The following is a 21,522-nucleotide window of genomic DNA, read 5'->3' as shown; positions in this document are numbered from 1 at the left end:
ATCAAACATGCTTGCAATAATTAGCTCATGAATGTGGTGCCTACACTGCAAACTTAGCAGTTCTTTCTGCAGTTTCTGTTGCAAGAGGATGCAAGCACCAGTCTTTGTAAAAGTGTTACTACTGGTCGTGTCGAATGATATAAACTTCGCTTTATCCAAGAGCTGCCAATCCTGAAGATCCTTGAATACAGGCTTAGCTTGTGCTGCTCCTGTGCTGTTAGGTATCTCTGGGACTTACAACAACTTCTCAGTTCCTCCTCATGACATTAGTGCTGCCAGTCTCTTAGCAGTTTCACTGAGGGTCTGTCTTGCAAACATTTTTCCACCTCAGTGTACAGACAGTGGGCCACTACAATCCAAGGAAGCTTTGATAGCATTTGATGCAATCTTCTGATGCCGGTAACAAGCCTGTCTGATAGATTTTCAATTCAATATGATATTGTCTTGATCATGGCTGAGAGACTGAGGAGCCGCAGCAAGCAGGTAGGTCACTTTTCTATCACTGGTATTAGTTCTGTCTAGAGCTGCAACAACTTACGGAGTCACAATGTTGACAGATTTTACCGACTTACGTTTCTTGGGACTAAAATTCCCTTCGTCCTCATCACTATCGTTGTCGGAAGCGCTGTTGTCTCTGCAATTGCTACAACTACAGCAAAGTTTAGCAGATGCTGAACTCACTTAGTTTCCTTTTTTCTTCATTTTTTTTCCTGCGACTCTCTCATAAATCTTTTTTCCTTGACCGTGGCCAGCTTTCTGTCTAATGGTCCTATGCTTCCTCAACGACCTTTTTCTCTTTGAGCAAGCTAGAAGTCACAGTCTTCTTAAAGTTTTATAATTTTCATAGCTTCAGCATGAGCAACATCAAACAAATCATCAAGTTTATTAACACATTCCTTCTCCTTGGATTGTTGTGTTTTGGTTTGCTGTTTACGGTAGCATTCTTCTTGAGTCTGTTCCATTGACCAATATCTTCACCTTACTGATCATATGATATTGTTGCCTTGTCGGGATTCTCGCTTTTTCCGAGAACCGAAGTACTTAGTTGGCTGTGATGGTAGCACTAGTACATGTTGGTTTCGATTCTGTACAGTGCAGGAAATAAAACCTGGCCGTCACCTGCCAATTTGATTGCAGCTTAGAATTGGTCATCCTGCCTTAGGTCAATAAAATAAACCACATTCCTCTAACACTGCAATTTGACGATGCCATTTTTTCTGACAACAGTGACTAAACCTGTGGGAGGCCTAAACAGCAAATATAAAACCCACATTTCATTAAAGATTGATACGTTGCTGCTAGGAATGAGCGAATCTCTGTGTATTTGGCTGTGCACCTTGTCCTTTGTCATTAGCGATCATCGCCATCATGCTAATCATGCTAAACATCACCGTCATGCTAATGATTGAGGGAGGGGCGACAGCTGCAACGTTTGTTGATTGATTGCCTTGCACTCAGCCTTTAAGCAAATGTTATTGTCCAGGACAAAAGATGGGACAGTGATTAGAGAGTGAGTGCGGCCTACTGCGCATGCTCACCCTCCGCTCCATTCACTTCCAGTGCGTGCTGGACAGCAGCCGAAGCCGAATACACAGGAATTCGCTCATCACTAGTTGCTGAAAATTGCCCTAATATCACTCACTTGAAACACGACACTTGAAAATTACTATTATAAATTAAAATAAGTTAATTTCAGGCAAAAATTATATTAGACAGTAAAAGACACAGGGGAGTGGTGTAGGCTGCTGCGTAAATAATTAAAGATTAGACTTACCTAAAACAATGAATAATACTGAATGTTGTCTGTAATCTGGCAAGTTTACTTTGAAACAGGAAATATAAATTAATATTAAATATTCTTTAGAAATACTGTAAGTAAATTGGAAATAGTTTCAAGGAGTGGTGGGGCACTTATTATTGCTGTATATTAAAACTACCCAGATCATATTTTAATGGCCATTAAGTGTTCAAGGGCTGATATTGAGCCACCTTTTAAACAAAACAAAAATAAATTATTTTTTTTAAGAATATTACAGAACATTACATATAACAATTATAGAGGTTGAGACTTCGAATAAAACAATTTTTTATTTTTTTATAGAACGTACTGTCACCCTAAAGGTACCTTCACACGAAACGACATCGCTAGCGATCCGTGACGTTGCAGCGTCCTCGCTAGCAATATCGTTTCGTTTGACACGCAGCAGCGATCAGGATCCTGCTGTGATGTCGCTGGTCGCTGAATAAAGTCCAGAACTTTATTTGGTCGTCCGATCGCTGTGTATCGTTGTGTTTGAAAGCAAAAGCAACGATGCCAGCGATGTTTTACACTGGTAACCAGGGTAAACATCGGGTTACCAAGCGCAGGGCCGCGCTTAGTAACCCGATGTTTACCCTGGTTACCAGCGTAAAAGTAAAAAAAACAAACAGTACATACTCACCTTCGCGTCCCCCAGCCTCTGCTTCCTGACACTGACTGAGCGCCGGCCCTAAAGTGAAAGTGAAAGCACAGCGGTGACGTCACCGCTGTGCTGTTAGGGCCGGAGCTCAGTCAGTGTCAGGAAGCAGAGGCTGGGGGACGCGCAGGTGAGTATGTACTGTTTGTTTTTTTTACTTTTACGCTGGTAACCAGGGTAAACATCGGGTTACTAAGCACGGCCCTGCGCTTAGCAACCCGATGTTTACCCTGGTTACCCGGTGGCCTCGGCATCGTTGGTCGCTGGAGAGCGGTCTGTGTGACAGCTCTCCAGCGATCAAACAGCGACGCTGCAGCGATCGGCATCGTTGTCGCTATCGCTGCAGCGTCGCTTCGTGTGAAGGTACCTTAAGGAACACATGGATAACACATGATGATGCACAGGTACACAAATCTTTAACTCGGACACACAACACTGATAACACTGGTACTGGTTACACAGACCCATAGACTTGCATTGGTTTTTCTCTTCAATGCTGGTGGAAAAAACTCACACGTCTCCATGTGTTCTGCACGAACACACGATCCACATAACAACACGGACATGTGCACGTGGTTACAATCGGTATGTGTGGCAAACCACACGCACTACAAAGACGGACATGTGAAGGAGGCCAAAGACTGTAGAGAAATGGCTATCCAATACTGAATACTGGAAAACTTGTTAAGTTACCTGCATGCCTTTAAAAATAAGAAGCTAGATTACCCAGCAAAAAAAATCTAGAGTAACAAATATAAGCATGCATTATATGCCATGTGTTTGCTGCAGCAATTGAAGTGCCGTTATGTATGCATATCCTGTGCTATGTGAGCATTTCCTGACTGTATACCGTAAGTTACAATATCAACAATGGTATCAGCAGCTGAATGTATAATTATGACTACTGTACTATTCAGTATGCTGGATGCTGAGATTTAAAGAGAGTTGACAATACGTGAGCAAGCCTAATGAATGGAGCTGAATCTACAATACAGTGCCTAAGTCTAATTAAAAGGTAACACTTTGTCAAGGAGTAATTAGTCATTTACACCTCGGAGGAAGGTGTAAGGGAACGGCATAACGTTCATAGAAACCCTTCTCATTTACATTCCAAACGAGTTCTGATCTCATCCACGTTTCCATCATGTTTACCCTGCCAGGTCTTCTAGCCGTAACTTCTCTCATGCCCTAACCTGCCCCGGATTGACTGGGAATAAATCTTTCCGCTCATGAAATGTTAATTGGAAATGTAGCTCCTGGTCTCGCAGGTGCATGTGGATGAGACTTGTTTATGTAGGATGAGGAATATGACGAGTGGCAAAACAAAGGAAAAAGGTACAAAGGATTGTGTAAACAGACGGAAAGAAGGGGTTAATGAGAGAGCTAAATTTTATGGGGAATTTGTCTAACAACCATCAGACCCGCTACCTGCACTACACCGTGGTTTGGATTAATCATGGCAATGGGTTTTATTCTGCAGTAGAATAAACTCCATTAACATGAAACCATGTGGAATCATAAATGTGGAGGGTGATATTATACTATCAATAAGCCAAGTACGGTAGTAAAACCACTGAGATTTAATTTTTCTTATGTGAAAGATGATCCAAGCATTATACCCTCTGCATGAAGAAAATTGACACGACAGTATATTCACCTGCTTGGGATTGTTAGGTTGATATAATGTTGCACTTATTTTATGAGTTAGGGCAAATTTAAACGTCCAATTTTTCCACGTACGACTAAAACAGACCACTTTTTTGGGATCACACTTTCAACAAAGTGTCATCAGTTTTTCTCATGTGTGGAGGGGAAAAAAAGTTTCTTCACCTTGCCCAAAATCGGACACAACTTAGATGGCATCCGAGTCCCATTTTTTCACAGACCCATAGACTTGCATTGATGATGTTGATCTGACCTTCGAATCAAAATTGGGCATGTATCTGCGATTTTCCACCAACCACATGATCCTCGAAAAATTACGGATATGTGAATGGCCCCATAAACTATCACAGGTATGAGTTATATCCATGAAAACCACGGATAGCACTCATACACAAAAATAGGAGGTTTGAATGAGCCCTTAGTGTACACAATGTACGGTGATCGAGCGCACCACTCCTAATTCATAAGGTGTGATTGAAATTGGACACATATTACAATCTGTAATTCCATATAAAAGAGGACCTGTCGTAAGTTGAAAAGTGATCAATTTTTGCCTTTATATTATTCACGCTCCTCCTTTGAATACTTAAGTTTTTTTAGTTTTTTAAAAAAATCCGCCATATGGTTCCAGACACAAGGGCCTTTGTCTCCAGTGTTAATTTTTATTATCTTTATCAAAGGGGCGTAGCGCCAAGGATTCTCTGCATTTCTGTAGTTTGTTCTGCATTATTACTCTGTAAGCAATGCCTCCTTGGTAGAGACCATAACAATTAGCACCAAACTCAATGGCTGGAACAGTATGGAGGATTTAAGAAAAGAAAGCAACCAGATACTTTGGTGTATATATGGAGTAAAATAAAAGTGGAAATTTGCCACTTTTCACCTGGTGAAAAGTCCTCTTTAAATCAGCTACTCCTGTTTTTAGTATGTTATCACATGCAAAACTTTTGTGAAGTGACATCAGAGAAATCGTAAGAAGTGGTGTATTGATTCTGAAATCACACATCCATGAAACACAATCTGCGCTCGTATCGGAAGACTTATAGCCCAACCGCCAGAACTCCTGATCTGAGTGATTCATATTTGCCCATAAAACAGTTAGCTCAGGTAAGGAGATCCAGCACTAGCTGTCACAGGTTCTCCCTCTTGGGCAGTACTAAGGAAATCCTGAAGATGTGATGAGTTGGGGGCCCTTGAATTCACTCCTCTCTGTTGTTTGAACTGTGTATGGTATACTGTACCACTGTTTCCTAAACCCCTCCTCAAAGTCTCAAGGTGCAGACAAACCATAATTTATTGCTTTGATTGCTGCACTACAGTGTCAAATTGGCCCAATTTATTATAGCATTTGTACCCTTTTGTTTACTTTTTGTTGCTTTTTCCTTTTTAAATGTGCGCCGTCTCTTAGTTTGCACCTTTTCTAAAGTCTCTTTTATATGTGTTCACGTGTTGTTTTGATGTTCACCATTGTGGGCAGGGATTGAAGATACCAGATGTTTCTGGCTGAATTTACAATACAATTGAGACTTTTTAAAAAGTTGCTAAATAATAGAGAAAATGTACTACAGTCGTTCCTTCCCTACCCCGAAGGGATTTTATGTACGTTTGATTTTTTTGTTCAAAACAAGAGCATTCTTTATTTTATGCAAAAGGATGAACAATGTGCATTATTTTGAAAAATTTAGTGCAAAAAATGTAACTGAATACCAGAAAACGAAAAAAAAGAAGTAACCTCCACCAAATTTTTTGTTATACTGGACACATGATGCAATACTGGCTGAAGAGTGGAATGAAACTTTTGTTTGTTTTATTTTTTTTAGAACAAAGCAGAGTTATTAGCAATAAAGGTAATTGACATGTAATAAGTTAATTTTTATTAAGTTCAAGTGGGCTTTATCAGAGAGTTTTCACTGGGGGTGTGTACTTCTTCCCACTGTATAACATTTACCAATCATATGCATGCAGCAATATTCAGGGGAAAAAGAACACACTCCCACTAAAGCATCAAAAAGGCTTTCTCCTGTGTGAGGCATATAGTGACGGACAGCCTGATCTGACTGCAGAGGGATTACAAGTTGCTGTGTACACAGCAGACCTGAGTGTCATTGCTGACACCTTTGTTATTTCACCTCCTGGCCATCTATGTGGGGGAGCAAAGGTACCATATGAAATGCAGCAGGTGCTAGTGAATGAGGTGGGTTGGGTGCTGACCCTACACCTTACCCTTTAAATTCCAGATACCTTACACAGCTGGGATCGGCATGTAACAGCTGTAATCAGAGTTAGGCACCGATCGCTGTTTTTTTACTTCTTAAGTACTCCTGTCAATCTCTAAACGTGGCATTTAAGGTATAACAGAATGGCAGTCATGGGCCTGCTAAAAGTCCCCATGGCTCTCATAGGAGACCATGATCTTACATATATACTGCAATCCTGTTATATTGGGACATTTAGAATAACAAATCAGATGATCATAGGATCAAGTCCTCTAAAAGGACTAAAAGAAAAGTAAAGAGAGTGAGTTTTTACAAAATTTAAAAAAATACATCAGTTTTAATTAACTCCCATATCCTCCAACAAAAATAACAATATGAAACAATAATAATAATTATATTCAGTATAGTGGCATCTGTAAAAATCTAGAAATACCGTAAAGCACAAAAAAAGAAGAAACAGCGGAATAGCCATTTGTGTTTGTGGCATTTGACACAAAAAAGTGCAGTAAAAAGATCAACACATCATATGTACTCAAAAATTGTATTCGTAAAAGTGTCAGCTCCCCAATCAAAAAACAAATTCTTACGTAGCTCCTTCAACAATTTTTTTTTTTGCAAATTACTGATTTATTTTTCACCACTATAATAAAAAAACTATGCATAGTTTCATATCTCTGTAACCAGTAACTACACTTACCTGAATAGTCATGTTACCAGGTCCTTTTTACCGCACAATGATCACTGTAAAAACAAAACCTAAAATACAGTGCCAGAATTACCTTTTGTCTATTTTCCAGTATGGCATACAATAACATGTATAACGTCTCAAAAAACTGCCCTCATATGTTTATGAGATAATTTGACTCTTGTAAGAAGGGGAGGAGGAAACAAAACCACCAAAAAATTATAATTTCCAGTAGCATGATTATCATGACCAATTGGTATGTATGTGAATATATTAGTAAAACTGTATTTTCATGTTTTGGTATGTAATAAAAATATGAAGTTTGGGCAGTTGTTAATTCTTGCTGTTTATTCTGCATTATTTTATTTTTCCTTGCAATACTCGTTGGAGCTAGGACTCATCTTACACTGGCAGTGCCTTCTTGTGAATTATGTAAGTGCATCTGTAATATATGGATGTTTTTCAGCAAGCAAGATATCTCAGCATTAATAGTTGTTTATGTAGCGCCAGGTGTCAGTTCTTGAAATAATGTCCGGCTAATAGACTGTGTAAAAGCTCAGCGTAAACACAAAACGTATCAGTAAAGCCATTTAAATTCTTTACTACCAAACCCATGAACCTGCGGAAAATCAATGAATTAGCCACAAATTATCACACAAGTGCTCAATCATTTCAGGACAGGGGCGGCGTGGAAAACATGGATGTTACCTCCAATATTTCAGGCCATGCTGCCATCGCTTTTCTTTCCGCTTTGGTTTGAATATTTGCTCATTCTAGAACCGCATTGGAACTATCAGGTTTCATTCCACTTTAATACGGTAAAAGGTATTGATCCGTTTGGTGCCTTTTTTATATCATGAATTGTAATTGTTATACAGTTTATCCGTTTTTTTAAACCCATCAGCATATACAGTATATATATATACTATTGCAAACCTAAGTTAAAGAGGTTGTCCAGTAATTTTTGATTGATGACCTATCCTTAGGATAGGTCATCAATGTTTAATCTGCTGGTATCCAACACCTGTCACCCCCGCCAATTGGCTGTTACTGTTGTCATCGGTGGTGGCCAAGAGTACACACCCCTTCTGATAAGCTGTTATCGGCGGCGGCCACGTGATGTAAATATTCCATTGTGGAGCTGGACGTCTTCTGGTAGTGGCCAAGGCTTGGTGCTACTCATCTGCCTCAATAGGAGGCAGATGTGTAGTACCCTGCAGTGGCAACTATCAGAAGACGTCCAGCTCCACAACAGAATATTTCCATCACGTGGCCACCACCGATAACAGCTGATCGGCTTGGGTGATGAGTGTCGGACTCTGGTTGATCAGATATTGATGACCTACTCTAGGGATAGGTGATCAATGAAAAAGTAGTGAACAACCTCTTTAATGCAGAACATGCCATGTTCTGGACCCACACATATTGACAACAGTTTAAAATACAAAACCTAAGATAAAAACAAAATGAGCAAATACCCCCCCAGTAAGTAAATAGGATAGTACATGTACATAACATAGGGTACTTAGTTGACACTGTTTTGATCAAAAAAGCATAAAAGCCATCCCACCATGACAAGGTGAACTTAATTGTACCTCTTACAATGCACTTATACCAACATATGCTCATTTCTTTGATTTTCACAGTTTAAATTAGTTACAAAGAGCGTATCCGACGCTGGAGGACCAGACACGTACTCTGTAATACAAAGACAACTTCATTTCCCCAGTGGAGGCGCTGCAGAGAAAGTGAACACTTTATGCCAGGATTCCTAACAGACTACAGCTGATTGATGGGTAACTATGAACAGTTTATTGTGAAGGGAACTTCCCATCAAGAAGGGATTGTCCAGAGTGGGGGACTCGTTTAATAACAAAAACATAAGCAAGTGCAAAAGAGAAGCTAAAAGGAATTTCAATCCAAGATCATGGTAAGTTTTAAAAGGGTTGTAGAAAAAAATAAAGTAATTCTATTTTTTTTGTTTACCGAAATAGTGCCACCACTGTTTGTAGATTGTGTCTGACATTCTAAGTAAAAAGGAGAAGGTCGATTAGTAACTAATCAAATTCTTTACAAATTTCCATTATATTTCAAATACTAGTAATTCTAAAATTTTCTAGATTTGATTCACTATCATCCAGAAAACTGGCGTTATTAGATGTCAATGACAGTCATCGAGCGCGACCTGTGGCCAATCACAAGTTGGAGTATGCTGAAAGACGCGAAGAGTGTCAGTGGAGGCTTGGAAGCTGCTAGATCATAAGGACAAATGAGAGCCGTCCTAGGAAAAGTGAGAAAAATCTTTGTATAAACTGTTCCCTCATCTTTAATTAAGCTTTGCAGTGTGGAGAAACTTCAGAGCATAATAAAGGTCTTTTGGGGGTATTTTTGATTAAGGGCTCATTCACATGTCAGCTTTTTTTGTACGAGTGCTATCGCAGTTATCATGGATAGCACTGATATCTGTGATGGTCAATGGGGCCATTCACATTTCTGTGTGAGTGGTCTGCCCAAAATTGAAGAGACATGTCTGATGTCAATCCGAGATTCAGATCAAACTCAGCAATGAAAGTCTGTGGGTCTGTGTAAAAAAATCGGAACACATTCGGATGCCAGCACTCAGGTTGATAGATAGAAAAAAGTGAAAAAATATATTTTTTTCTCATCAGTGAAAAACTGATGAAACTACTGTATGATCAAGAAGACTAAAGAAACTAGGACCAATTTTCTCATGCGAGAAAATCACTGACGTGTACATGAGCCTTAAGGCTGATTATATTCGAACCAAATCAAATCAGCTGACTAAATCGAGCTAAATCTGATGGAAATGAATTCTGGAAGATAAGCACAACCCCAAATTGTTACTGAGCATATGCATGGAGACAAGAGTGGCTCTGTTTCTAAAAATTAAAGCAAACCTATTTTTCTAATCTCATACAGTACTGGTCCTATAGATGGGAGCCCCTATCAAATCGTTTGCCCAGGGCCCTCAACCTGCATCTGCCCCTGTGCAGGAACCAAGTCGTCCAGACTCCAGAGGTATTGGCATGATTCTCTGTATAATTACTGTATGTGGCTAGTAAAAGATGAGGTTGTTCGATACCTCGTAATATAACAGAACATACCATTTTTTACTTTTATTACCCTAGTTTTCTTTCCAGCACTTTGTAGACATGTGGACACGATTTACCTCTATTTACAATACAAAAATAATAAGAATCCCTGGTGGGCTGCGGATGTGTCTATACCGCGAATACAGGATAAATTAGAAGTCTTTAGCAAAGGACGCAATGTGATAATCATTGAAAGCATAAAAATCACATTAAAGCGTCCTCAGCGCATAGTCTTGAATTATGTATTGCCGGGAGAGTTTGGTATAAAGTGTAAATGAGCTGCTCCTGTGTCCGATACGTTACGTTCATCTAATGAAGAAAAGAAGGATCATGGTCACTGCTTGTGCTAATGACCAGATTAATTAAAAAAGAACAAATTATCATTCGCCTTTCATTACTTTCTACCGTGTGGAGCAGAACTAATCTTACCACTATTTAGAAGAGTGTGTATAAGTTATTATTTTGTTTTCTACGTTGTTATTTTGTTTTACCCTAAAAAATGTCAGGCACTGACAATCCCAGATAATGCCTTAAGGGTAAGGCCAGGCAAGAGGTGGAGAAAGCTGGCCATTGTGCAGCTACGTGACGGCCAAAAACTTCAGCATCTGGTAATTGGTGTGAAATTTCTCATTACACAATGACTTGATTTTAGGGTGCAGTCAGAAGTCCGTATAAATCGGACCGAGATCGGGCAGCAGTGCATGGACTGGACAGTGCGTACCACGACCAGAGCGTCACAGCTGCATATATGTCTATATAGCTGTCACACTTGGATCGGTAGAGCTGCCGACCAGTCCACTTTATACAGACGTATGACGGAACCCTTACAAGGGAAGAGCTTTTCCACCCACAAAATAAGGAAGCTGACTGTTACATCTCGGTTAAATCTTAAATCAAGTAATCATTTAATGAGTGATTAAAAAATGACCGATGTCCGCCCTGTCTGTCGATGCATAATAAGTCAATTAATAAGTGAATTAGCATAGAAATAATGGCGTCATTGTAGTGTATGTGAAAGTTGCATTTGCACTTGATCCCTGGAGCCGGAGGGGCCACAAACGGTTTCTATGCACCATATGGGTAGACTACTGATATAAATAACACCTCATAGATCGGTGGGCACAAGATATAGAAGTGTAAATTTATGCCAACAGCAAGAGGCATACCTTTAGTGAGTACAGGGGATCCAATTACACCTGGGCTCTGGAGTATACGAGGACCCAAAAGGTCCCTTTGGCAGCTGCAGTATGAGAAGACCAATACCATTACTGACGTGAAATTTGAGAGCCCTTTCAGATATTTTGCAAAGGGGCCCAAGAACTTCATGATACACTTCTGCCAACAGACATTTTTGTGATGAGACAAATAGGTTTAATAGAACGTTACATTTTTTTATTTATGTAGGTCCATAAATTCTGTGCTGATTAATTCTAGGTGTTTTTCCAATACAAAGCTACTCACCTGGAGTGCTACATAAATACTGTAAGCATAGCACAACATTCTCTTGCATGATTGCTTTCGGCTGTTGACCACTAACAATATGGCTAACCGTCTTGTGGAAATCACAGATAAGTATTGGTAAATGGGAGACCCTGATATATGGCGCTGTCATCAGCATTGTAGCGGTGAAGAAAAGTTTCTTCCAAGGCCATTGTGGATATAGTATATTTTTTCTTTATTATAAGATAGGCAAAAAAAATGTTTAGCAACGAATCTGTTTTCAGCCCTGAAGTAGAACTTTCATCAGGTACAAAACATGATGGCGGTGATAGTACAAGCAAGAGATTTAGGGCTTGCTTCACACTGACATATAATACTGAGGAGTGCAAGTAAGGGTATGTTTCCATGTTCAGGATTGCATCAGGATTTGGTCAGGATTTTATGCAGGTAAAATCCTGACTAAATCTGCACCTGAGGTCACTGGCAGGTCACCTGCGTTGTCCTTGCGTTGTTTCAGCAATGTAAGGACATGCTGCGTTTTTAAAAGACGCGCCGCATGTCCGTCTCCATGGGTCTGCCGCATGCGTCTTTTAATGCATAGTGGAGATGGGATTTCATGAAATCCCCTCCACTATGCTGTAACATCTGGACGCTGCGTGTTTGACGCTGCGGCTCTACGCAGCGTCAAACACGCAGCGTTTCCTGAATGTGGAAACATACCCTTAGAAAACATTGAGTTGCACTGTGGCCAATGTTATCCATGAGGCAGTGCTCACCTGTGAGATTTTACTCAGCTGGAATGGGGCTGAAGAAAAAATTGCAGCTTGCTGCAAGTCAATGGGTGTGAAAAAAAAATCGGATGGCACACAGGTCATCCATCTGCCACCTGATTTTTACGCACACATCACAAAGGAACCACTACATTTCATCAGCCAAATACAGTAAATTCACAGACAGAACTATTAGAATAGAGAGATAGATAAAATAGACAGATAGAATAGATAGATTGAATAGATAGATATCCTGTAGATATATAATTTCACGAGCCCCCCAGATATAATAAACTGCACCTTTTACTGCCTTTCATGTTGCACTAAAGGGTGTTTAGCTTTGTTTAACCTAATAAATAAATAATTTATAAAACAATGTGGGATCACCCTATTTTCGATAACCAGCAAAGGTAAAGCAGATAGCTGCGTGCTGATATTATCAGGCTGGGAAGATCCCTGGCTATTGGGCCCTTCCCAGCTTTAAAAAAATAGCCCGCAGCTGCCCCAGAAGTGGCGCATCACATGAGATGCGGCAATTCCGGCGCTTAGCCTTGCTCTTCCCAACTGTCCTGGTGGGGTGCTAATAGCTGTAATGGTAATTAAGGCTGATGCTGTCATGAATCCCCAATGGCTAGGGATAGCACAGGATAAGCAAAGTAATAATAAATATCGGACGAGCTCTAGGGTGATGGAACCTGGGCTGACCGCTGCCCTACGCCTGACAAACGCAACTAGAGATAGCCAGGGAGCGTGCCTACGTTGGTTCTAGACGCCACGCACCAGCCTAAGAGCTAACTAGTACTGCAGAGAAAACAAAGACCTCACTTGCCTCCAGAGGAATTAACCCCAAAGGTATAGTTGCCCCCCACATGTATTGACGGTGAAATGAGAGGAAGGCACACACATAGAGATGATGTATATAGCTTTAGCAAATAGAGGCCCGCTGAAAACTAGAAAGCAGAATGACACAAAAGGGGACTGAGCGGTCAGCAAAAAACCCTAATAAAAAAAAAACCATCCTGAGATTACAAGAACCCATGTGCCAACTCATGGCACATGGGGAGAACCTCAGTCCACTAGAGCAACCAGCTAACAAAGAGACATTCTAAGCAAGCTGGACAAAAAAACCAAACAACTGAAAATCAGCACTTAGCTTATCCTGAAAGATCTGGGAGCAGGTAGGCAGGAACCAAACAGAGCACATCTGAACACATTGATAGCCGGCAAGGGAAATGACAGAAAGGCCAGGTAAAATAGGAAACACCCAGCCTCTGATGGACAGATGGAAACCAAAGGCCGCAACCCACCAAAGTCACCCAGTACCAGCAGTAACCACCAGAGGGAGCCCGCAAACAGAATCCACAACAGTACCCCCCCCTTGAGGAGGGGTCACCGAACCCTCACGAGAACCCCCAGGGCGATCAGGGTGAGCTCTATGGAAGGCGCGGACCAAATCAGTCGCATGAACATCGGAGGCGACCACCCAGGAATTGTCCTCCTGACCATAACCCTTCCACTTAACCAAATACTGGAGTTTGCGTCTGGAAACACGAGAATCCAAGATCTTTTCAACAACATACTCCAATTCTCCCTCCACCAGCACCGGAGCAGGAGGCTCGACCGAAGGAACAACAGGCACCTCATACCTCCGCAACAACGACCGATGGAACACATTATGAATAGCGAACGATGCTGGGAGATCCAAACGGAAAGATACAGGGTTAAGAATCTCCGAGATCCTATAAGGACCGATGAACCGAGGCTTGAACTTAGGAGAAGAGACCTTCATAGGGACAAAACGAGAAGACAACCACACCAAGTCCCCAACAAAAAGTCGGGGGCCCACGCGGCGACGGCGATTAGCAAACTGCTGAGTCTTCTCCTGAGATAACTTCAAATTGTCCACCACCTGATTCCAAATGTGATGTAGCCTGTCCACCACCACGTCCACTCCAGGACAATCCGAAGGCTCCACCTGACCAGAGGAAAAACGAGGATGAAACCCCGAATTACAAAAAAAAAGGAGAGACCAACGTGGCCGAACTAGCCCGATTATTAAGAGCAAATTCGGCCAGTGGCAAAAAAGCAACCCAGTCATCCTGATCAGCAGAAACAAAACACCTCAAATAAGTTTCCAAGGTCTGATTAGTTCGCTCCGTCTGGCCATTCGTCTGAGGATGGAATGCAGACGAGAAAGACAAATCAATGCCCATCTTGGCACAAAACGTCCGCCAAAATCTAGACACAAACTGGGATCCCCTGTCAGAAACGATATTCTCCGGAATCCCATGCAAACGAACCACGTTCTGAAAAAACAAAGGAACCAACTCAGAGGAGGAGGGCAACTTAGGCAAGGGCACCAAATGAACCATCTTAGAAAAGCGGTCACACACAACCCAGATAACGGACATTTTCTGTGAAACCGGGAGATCTGAAATAAAATCCATGGAAATGTGCGTCCAAGGCCTCTTTGGGATGGGCAAGGATAACAACAACCCACTAGCCCGTGAACAGCAAGGCTTAGCTCGAGCACACACTTCACAAGACTGCACAAAGGTACGCACATCCCTAGACAAGGAAGGCCACCAAAAAGACCTGGCCACCAAGTCTCTTGTACCAAATATTCCAGGATGACCAGCCAACACAGAAGAATGGACCTCGGAGATGACTCTACTGGTCCAATCATCCGGAACAAACAGTCTTTCTGGTGGACATCGATCCGGTTTATCCACCTGAAACTCCTGCAATGCGCGTCGCAAGTCTGGGGATACGGCGGACAATATTACCCCATCCCTAAGGATACCAGCAGGCCCAGTGTCTCCAGGAGAGTCAGGCACAAAACTCCTGGAAAGAGCATCTGCCTTCACATTCTTTGAACCTGGCAGGTATGAAACCACGAAATTGAAACGAGAAAAAAATAACGACCAACGAGCCTGTCTAGAATTCAAACGCCTGGCAGACTCAAGGTAAATGAGATTCTTGTGATCAGTCAAGACCACCACGCGATGTTTAGCACCCTCAAGCCAATGACGCCACTCCTCAAATGCCCACTTCATGGCCAAAAGCTCCCGATTACCCACATCATAATTGCGCTCGGCGGGCGAGAATTTTCTAGAGAAGAAAGCACATGGCTTCATCACCGAGCCATTAGAACTTCTCTGTGACAAAACCGCCCCCGCTCCAATCTCGGAAGCATCAACCTCCACCTGAAAAGGAAGTGAAACATCTGGTTGACACAACACAGGAGCAGAAGAAAACCGGCGCTTAAGTTCCCGAAAGGCCTCCACGGCCGCAGGAGACCAATCAGCAACATCAGCACCCTTTTTAGTCAAATCAGTCAAAGGTTTAACAATACTGGAAAAATTAGCAATGAACCGACGATAAAAATTAGCAAACCCCAAGAACTTCTGAAGGCTCTTAACAGATGTAGGTTGTGTCCAGTCACAAATAGCCTGAACCTTAACGGGATCCATCTCAATAGTAGAAGGAGAAAAAAATGTACCCCAAAAAAGAAATCTTCTGGACTCCGAAGAGACACTTTGAGCCCTTCACAAACAGAGAATTGGCCCGCAAAACCTGAAACACCTTCCTGACCTGTAGAACATGAGACTCCCAGTCATCAGAAAACACCAAAATATCATCCAAATACACAATCATAAACTTATCCAGATATTCACGGAAAATATTGTGCATAAAGGACTGAAAGACTGACGGAGCATTGGAGAGTCCAAAAGGCATTACCAAATACTCAAAATGGCCCTCAGGCGTATTAAATGCGGTTTTCCACTCATCACCCTGTTTTATCCGCACCAGATTATACGCACCCCGAAGATCTATTTTAGTGAACCACCTAGCCCCCTTAATGGGAGCAAACAAATCAGTAAATAATGGCAATGGATACTGGTATTTGACTGTAATCTTATTCAGAAGGCGATAATCTATACAAGGCCTCAGGGAACCATCTTTTTTTGCCACGAAAAAAAAAAAACCTGCTCCCAGAGGGGACGAAGATGGACGAATATGTCCCTTTTCCAAGGACTCCTTAATATAATTCCGCATAGCAGTATGCTCTGGCAGTGACAGATTAAATAAACGACCCTTAGGGAACTTACTGCCAGGAATCAATTCTATAGCACAGTCACACTCTCTATGAGGAGGGAGCGAATTGAGCTTAGGCTCCTCAAAAACATCCTTATAATCCGACAAAAACACAGGGATCTCCGAAGGAGTAGATGAAGCGATAGAAATCGGAGGTGCATCATCATGAACCCCCTGACATCCCCAGCTTAGCACAGACATTGTTTTCCAGTCCAGGACAGGATTATGAGTTTGTAACCATGGCATGGTAAATTATACAGTACAAGGAAGCGAATCACCTCCTGATGAACGGGAGTCATGCGCATGGTCACTTGTGTCCAATACTGCAGTTTATTCATAGCCAATGGTGTAGAATCAATTCCCTTCAGAGGAATAGGAACTTCCAGAGGCTCAAGACTAAAACCGCAGCGTTTAGCAAATGACCAATCCATAAGACTCAGGGCAGCGCCTGAATCCACATAGGCATCGACGGAAATGGAAGACAGTGAAAAAATCAGAGTCACAGACAAAATGAACTTAGACTGCAGAGTATCAATGGCAAAAGATTTATCAACCCTTTTTGTGCGTTTAGAGCATGCTGATATAACATGAGCTGAATCACCACAATAAAAACACAAACCATTTTTCCGCCTATAATTTTGCCGTTCACTTCTGGACTGAATTCTATCACATTGCATAATCTCAGGTGCCTGTTCAGAAGACACCGCCAACTGGTGCACGGGTTTGCGCTCCCGTAAACGCCGATCAATCTGAATGGCCATAGCCATAGACTCATTCAGACCTGTAGGCGCAGGGAACCCCACCATAATATCCTTAATGGCCTCAGAAAGACCATTTCTGAAGTTTGCAGCCAGGGCGCACTCATTCCACTGAGTAAGCACCGACCATTTCCGAAATTTCTGACAATATATTTCCGCTTCATCATGCCCTTGAGAGAGGGCTAATAAAGCCTTTTCAGCCTGAATCTCTAGGTTAGGTTCCTCATAGAGCAATCCCAATGCCAGAAAAAACGCATCCACACTGAGCAATGCAGGATCCCCTGGTGCCAATGCAAATGCCCAATTCTGAGGGTCGCCCCGTAGGAACGATATAACAATCTTGACCTGTTGAGCAGGGTCTCCAGAGGAGCGAGATTTCAAAGAGAGAAACAATTTACAATTGTTCCTGAAATTCAGGAAGGTAGATCTATCTCCAGAAAAAAACTCTGGAATAGGAATTCTAGGTTCAGACATGGGAGTGTGAACAACGAAATCCTGTATGTTTTGAACCTTTGCCACGAGATTACTCAGGCTGGAAGCCAAACTCTGGACATCCATGTTAAACAGCTAAGATCAGAGCCATTCAAGGGTTAAGAGGAGGTAAGAAGCAGCTAGACAGCAATTAAGGGCTAGGCAGCAAAACTCTGAAGGAAAAAAAAATAAAAAATTTTCCTTGAACACTTCTTTTTCTCCTGCTTCAGCCCAAACAATTAACACTTTGTGGCCGGCTATACTGTCATGAATCCCCAATGGCTAGGGATAGCACAGGATAAGCAAAGTAATAATAAATATCGGACGAGCTCTAGGGTGATGGAACCTGGGCTGACCGCTGCCCTACACCTGACAAACGCAACTAGAGATAGCCAGGGAGCGTGCCTACGTTGGTTCTAGACGCCACGCACCAGCCTAAGAGCTAACTAGTACTGCAGAGAAAACAAAGACCTCACTTGCCTCCAGAGGAATTAACCCCAAAGGTATAGTTGCCCCCCACATGTATTGACGGTGAAATGAGAGGAAGGCACACACATAGAGATGATGTATATAGCTTTAGCAAATAGAGGCCCGCTGAAAACTAGAAAGCAGAATGACACAAAAGGGGACTGAGCGGTCAGCAAAAAACCCTAATCAAAAAAAAACCATCCTGAGATTACAAGAACCCATGTGCCAACTCATGGCACATGGGGAGAACCTCAGTCCACTAGAGCAACCAGCTAACAAAGAGACATTCTAAGCAAGCTGGACAAAAAAACCAAACAACTGAAAATCAGCACTTAGCTTATCCTGAAAGATCTGGGAGCAGGTAGGCAGGAACCAAACAGAGCACATCTGAACACATTGATAGCCGGCAAGGGAAATGACAGAAAGGCCAGGTAAAATAGGAAACACCCAGCCTCTGATGGACAGATGGAAACCAAAGGCCGCAACCCACCAAAGTCACCCAGTACCAGCAGTAACCACCAGAGGGAGCCCGCAAACAGAATCCACAACAGATGCCAACTGTAATTTGTGAAAAATGCATACACAGAAAAAAACTTTATTAAAAAAAAACACTCCTCAACACGTTCCCTGATTCACCAATTAATTAAAAACCACAAAAAAAGCCATGCAGGTCTGCCGTAGTCTGGCGAATCCTCCATAGTCCACCAAATATGACATAATCCACAAATGTATACTAGAAAAACATAAAAAGAGAGAAAAACACCAAGACATGTCCCTTCTTCACCAATTTATGCAAAAAATGTTTCCACACAGGTCAGGTATTCACCAACAGTCACCGGGTACCGTCGTCACCACTCATCAAAGCTGCCGGCTCCCGCTGTGCTCCAAGAGACCCGATGGCTCTGAACAGTGATCACATCAGTAACTATCCCTGCCAGGATTAGACAGAGATAGGAGGGACCCATTATACTCTGCACTTATTAATAGAGACCTCATTTGTGCTATAGGTTCCCTGAAGACTCCATGTGGGAAGAAATGCATCTGGACACACACAGGGAGGGTGCAGGGCCTCTTTATTAGGGCTAGCTGTGGTCTGCCCTTGTCAAGCCTCTAAAAATTTGGAGCAAGGGTCATGTGATGACCCTCTAAAACTTTGGAGTGAGGGCCGTATGATGACCCTCTAAAAAATATGAGTGAGGGTTGCTTGATGTCCCTCTAAAAATTTTGAGGGAGATGACCCTCTAAAAGTTATGAGTGAGGGCCTCCTAATGACCTTCTAAAAATTTAGAGCAAAGGCCACATAATGAACCTCTAAGAATTTGGAGTGAGGGCTGCATGAAGACCCTCTATAAATTAAGAGGGAGGACCACCTGATGACCCTCAAAAAGTTTGTTTAGCGGGAAGCATGATAACCCTCTAAAAAATTATCAGTGCAGGTTACCTGATGACCCTCTAACAATTATGAACGAGGGACACATGATTTGGAGTGATGGCCGCATGATGACCCTCTAAAAATTATGAGTGAGGGCCACCTGATGACCCCCTAAAACTTATGTTGAAGGCCGCCTGATGACCATCTAAAAAGTTAGAGTGAGAGATGTATGTAGTATGATCCATATGATGACCCCTTAAAACTTATGAACAAGAGTCACCTAATGACATTATAAAAATTATGAGTGAGGGCAGCCTTATAACACTCTAAAAATTATGAGCGAGGGCAACCAGACGACCCTCTAAAAATTTGGATCAAGAATCGCATGGGGACTCTTTAGAAATTTGGATCGAGTAATGCATGATGGCTCTCTAAAAAAATTTTGAGTCAGAGCTGCCTGATGATCCTCTAAAAAATATGGGTGAGGGCCACCTGATGACCCTCTAAAAATTATGAGTGGGGGCTGCATGATGACCCTCTAAAAATTGAAGTGAGGGCCGCATGATGAACTTCTAAATATTTTCAGCAAGGGCCATATGATGACCCTTTAAAAATTATGCATGAGGACCTCCTGATAACCCTCTAAAAATGATGCATGAGGGCCGCATGATGACCCTCTAAAAATGATGCGCGAGGGCCGCATAATGACCCTCTAAACATTTGAAGCAAGGGCAGCATGATAACCCTTTAAAAATTATGAGTGGGGGCTTCCTGATGACCCTCTAACAATTTAAAGAGAGGGCCGCATGATAACCCTGTTGATATGGCGGAGAAGGAAGAGGAGGACAAGAAAAAGAAGAAACTATGAACCATTTACCCTTTTATGGGTGGGAAGGGGTGCATGGGAATACATCAGAAAATAAGGGACATTTGTATTGGCTTTATGTTATGCTGCTGGGGTTGAAAAGTCTGGGCCAATCCAGGCCTGGTTCATTTTGATTAGACTCAGCCTGTCAGCATTTTCAGTTGACAGATGGATTCACCTATCAGTTTTTATGCCTCTGGTGACACTAAAAACCCACTCTGACAAAATGCTAGTTGCAGGACAGGATAGCACCTCCAAGACATAGAGGGACAGTTCATGTGACATGTCCAACTTGGATACCCAATAGTTGTACAGCACAGAGGAATCACGGAGGACACTGGTAGGATTGGCAAGGTACTCCTTCAACATCTTCAAAAGCTTTTCCTTCCTTGTCAAGCTACCCCATGCCTTTGGGCCTTGGTGCTGGGAGCGGCTAATGAAACTATTCCAGAGCTTTGATAGTGTTTCCCTGCCTCTGTTGGATCTGGTATGTGTCTCCCTCATCTCTCCTCCTTGATTGCCCAATGAACTATGACCTCTGCCTCCGGCATTGTCATATGGGAATTTTTGTAATAATTGTTCAACTAGGGCCTTTTGGTATTGCACCATTTTACTAGCCCTTTCCGCCACAGGAAGGAGAGATGGAACAGTGGTTTTACTAGAGAAAGGACAGTATATAGCCCTGAAAGGACTTTTGTTTTAATGGTGCTGCAGCGATATACGTATATAAGTAATGCAATATCAAATAAACACTGCCTATATGCCTGCTCTAATCTCCCTCCTAGATCAACTCTTCTTGAACTGCTTTCAGTGGACAGCTTGACGAACATCTCCTCACGGGTATTACAGTATATAAAACCCATTGACGCGATGTGGCCGGTCAATCACACTCGGGTACAGCCTTACCTTGTATGGAAAGCAATCCCCCATGTTTATTGGCTGTCGAACAGCAGCAAAATATGCTGTGTGGGGACTAGAGCATGGTGCTAACGAGCATACCCGAATACTCTGATGCTCGATTCAGTATCGAGCAGTGGCAATCACGTCGCTCATCACTAGTAATAGGAAAAAATGGACAGTACAATTTGTTATGCAATTTATTCTGAGTACACCGATATCCCAAGTGGTCAAAAACTACTTTTTAT

Source organism: Ranitomeya variabilis, chromosome 2 (genome assembly GCF_051348905.1).
Source record: "Ranitomeya variabilis isolate aRanVar5 chromosome 2, aRanVar5.hap1, whole genome shotgun sequence".
In the NCBI taxonomy this organism is placed as follows: Eukaryota; Metazoa; Chordata; class Amphibia; order Anura; family Dendrobatidae; genus Ranitomeya; species Ranitomeya variabilis.
The sequence above is the reverse complement of the archived record's forward strand: the minus strand, read 5'-3'. Positions refer to the sequence as shown.